The sequence below is a fragment of the Aptenodytes forsteri genome, unplaced genomic scaffold (genome assembly GCF_000699145.1).
Source record: "Aptenodytes forsteri isolate BGI_AS27 unplaced genomic scaffold, ASM69914v1 Scaffold83, whole genome shotgun sequence".
NCBI lineage: Eukaryota > Metazoa > Chordata > Aves > Sphenisciformes > Spheniscidae > Aptenodytes > Aptenodytes forsteri.
The window spans coordinates 1481366-1485178 of NW_008795371.1; positions in this window are offsets into that span (position 1 = coordinate 1481366).

Consider the following 3813-nt stretch of genomic DNA (forward strand, 5'->3'; position numbering starts at 1 on the left):
TTTTTTTTTTTTTTTTTTTTTTTTTGGGTCACTCATGAAAAATATATTTTGGACATGATGAACTACTGCTGTTTGACTAAGTGAAATGAGGAAGTGTTTCCCCTAAAATTTGAAGTTACTCTTTGTGACTATAAACCAATAATGTCATTGGCTCTTTCTGTACACCTTGATTTGGGCTTTTTCACTGTAATTGATTGATATGAAGCTGTTAGAAGCAGAAATGCTAATTAGAAAACCTTCATTTGAGTTCATGAATCTTTCACAGTCCTATTCCCTTGTATTATGAAGATTTATCCATGAAGGTAACTTACAGATTTGTGATCATATTATATTCCTTAGATTCTTGACCAGCGAATGATATGGAGAAAGTGCAGCATAAACAACTCTGGAATCCAGTATTTGTAAACACAGATTTTCATCTGGATATCTCATTGCAGCAAATCTTGACATATAGTATATAATTTTTGCTGTTGTCTCTTTTGTCCCAAAGAAGTGTATCCTGTCATCTTGAGGGAAATAGCTGTTCCATAAAGAGGCTTTCTGAAAACCACAGGGCGAATGAAATGCAGAGAGGTAATCAGGTTTGCAATCAGTTCATAGAAAATAATCGGCTTGCACACGCTTTTGGCTGTGAGACAGTCAGCGACTCAGCACATAGACAGGCGATCCTGGTCTTCTAGAAAATATGTTATTTTGCTCTGGAATATATGGCCATTGGGTTATTTTACACAGATGATCATCTTGTAGGCTCCATTAAGCTGCCACTAAAGTAAACAAAGTTCATGCGAGCTAAATATCAAAGAATATATACGTACACATAGCAGTATAACCCTGTATTACGCCTAAGGTATACAGCTTTCTGAATTGAATGCAGTGAGTTATGGTTATACAAATTGTGCTTTTTTTTTTTTTAGTAAAGGGACAGTTTTCAGATGTACCAGATAAAACAAAAAAGATTGTTTCACCTAATTAAACATCTAAGGAAACTGCCAGAATGTTGCTGAACTTAATCATTTATCTCTTCTCGTGTGTCAGCATAATCAAAATAGTTGTTCCTGCAAAATGAACTAATGAACACTTCTTTTCAGCATTTTGATGTACTAATATTATCTACACAGAGTAAGTGCTATGCTAAGATTTCACCATCACACAAAGTGCACTTTTGAAATTGTGACTATAGCAAGTGCTTGTTTTAATAGAGCAGTGCACCAATTTAGGATGATGCCTGCAGAGGGCCTGGTTTTACTTTCACTGTAAATCAGAGGTGGCCTTAATGAATGCAGTAGACTTAGAGCAGGTATAAAACCAATATAAGTAAGAAATGATGCAGGCTTCTGAGTTTCAACACTTTAATTTCTTTTTCTGATATTTTAACATCAGTCAAAATCCCGCAGAATGGTGGGAAAAAATGCTTCCTTGCCTTAAAGATTTTCACCTTACACGATCCAGTAAGACCAGAGTAAATGTAGAAAGACGTTGTAGATCGTTGATTTAAAGAGTCTAAGCAGTCTAACTGCTTCTAGGGGTAAAATCAGCATACAGCTTTCATGTCTTGCAGACATGCAGCTGGCCAAAATAGGCTCCATCCAGAGCAGGCTCTGTCTCTCAAAGCACTTCCCTTTTGCAACTGGGGACTGCTGGTGCAGTTGTTTATCAAGTTATCAAGGGCTCATCAGGGTTTGCTAGCTCCTGCACAATGTCAGATCTAAGCATAGGTAGGCAGAATTGCTTGTGTGTAGCAATTGCATGCCAAGTTTGAGAGCGCTTACTAGCAGCACTGAATTCATGGAGTTCTCCCTTCCTCTCGCTAGCTGAGAAAACTGAAGATGGTGTGGAAGCATGAGGGTTGCTCCTGTGGGAATGACCCTGTGTCTGACTTGGCCATTAATGAGACAGAGTTAGTATTTGCTTTAGTGTCTCTGACCCTCAGTCCCCAGGGCTCTGAATTAGGGAAGGGCTTCTTAGCAGGCAGTCAAGTGCTGGGGAGTGCAGTGCAGGACACGTGGGTGTTCTTGCAAGCCTGCTAGCCTTGAAGTCCAGCTGTGGTGTATGCCCACTGACTCAGTGCAGGACTACCTCAGTATCCCTGCACAGGGAACTAGTGTCTTCTTCATTACATGCATAATCTATTTTCTTTTTTTTTCCAATACTTCAGCAAATGGAGAACTTTCTGTATGAATAAAGCAGTGTTTAACATTGATGTTGTTGATTAGATGCCACTTTTATGACAATATGGTGCAGTTCAGAGTTTGGTCCTTTTATACAGAAAAAACCCAATGTGTTGCAGAGCATGTTAAGTTAATGACATGTTGATGCAAAGACGTATTTTAGGTTACTTGTTCATAGACTTGACAAAAGTTAGTATAGCCCTAACTCAAGTGAGTACATGAAACTCGTAGAAGAGAAGACCACATGGGGCAGCAGTATTGCCAGGACCTTGCTACTTACTTTGCTTATGTCCGAGTCCTTGAAGGTGCCAGTGGTCACCACTGAGGGAGGAAGGAGGTAGGTGCTGGAAGCAGCTTACGATTAGTTAAGGGGAGGTTATACCTTCCTGAAGGAAATACTTTGCTTCCACTCTTTATAATCTATACCATTGTAAGCAGTAAAATGCGCTTTCCAGGGCTTTCCTTTTCATCCTCATCCTGACCCATCTCCCTTTTACATCCATCAGTGTTCTCCTCTTCGTCTTATCTCACCTCCATCCCTTTGTCCTTTGAATGACAATAATCAATTTTGCCAGAATTAGTGAAAATCCTGAACTGGCCATTTGGTTGATAAGAATCTGTGTTAGAAATAAGCCCAGCTATAAAGAAAGCTATATTCCTGCCAATCCAGTGATTTTTTTTGTGTGTGTGTGTCCATGTCAGCTCATTTTAAATGCATAGTATTAAAGTACCTACTGAATTAATTCCTGTGCGATGAACCTGTGATTGCACAACTATTGAAGTATGTAGTGGCCCTTCATTCTCACATCTAACATCTATTGCATAAAAAAAGAGAATTATCCTCTTCACACTCAAAAGGGAAAAACTGTGTGTCTACCTGGTTTTCTTGAGACTTACACTTAGTGTCTCTGACTTCTTTAAGAGCTGTTTTGTGTATTGGACAGATAGTTTATGTGCATGTCTGTAATTGGAACACAGAACATGAAATTTTGAAACTGAAACTGAAAGTAAACTTCCTGTATTCCTTTATTTGTAAACTTACAGAATATGTTTGTGGGGGATACATTAGCTGTTGTTTAGAAAATGGAGTTAAAATAATTTCTATATCAGAAATGAAAAATCATCCACTAAGCATTTTCAATGTATTTTAAAGCAAATTTGTCATCATTATAATATCTCAATAGTGTGGGTGAAATTCAGACCTGCTGAAAGGGAGAAAATTCCATTTCAGAGAACTCACACTAGACCTGAACTCAGCTCTTTGCTTCTCAGCTTTTAGCAACCACAAGTTCTTAAGAATGTGAGTTCCCAATCTTCTACATCCCCGTTTACTATAAGGGGTTATAGATAACTACCACTACACCTGGAGAGGAGGGGAGCTTCATTTTGAGAAATCATTGACCTTCCAGTGACAGTCTGTCATTGCTGCTTGCCCTGAACTGTTTCGTCCATGCTGTGTTTGGGTCTCTTGAGACCAGTGGCCTTGGCAGGGGTTGGGTACATATGAACTTGTGAAGTCCCATTGTAGTCACTCAGGATCTACATAGAGGATCAGGAAGGACTGGAGACAAAAGAAACCCTAACTTTTTAAATGTGTATAAAATTGTCTACTTGACCCTCATAATTGATTTTGGCAGAAGGATAT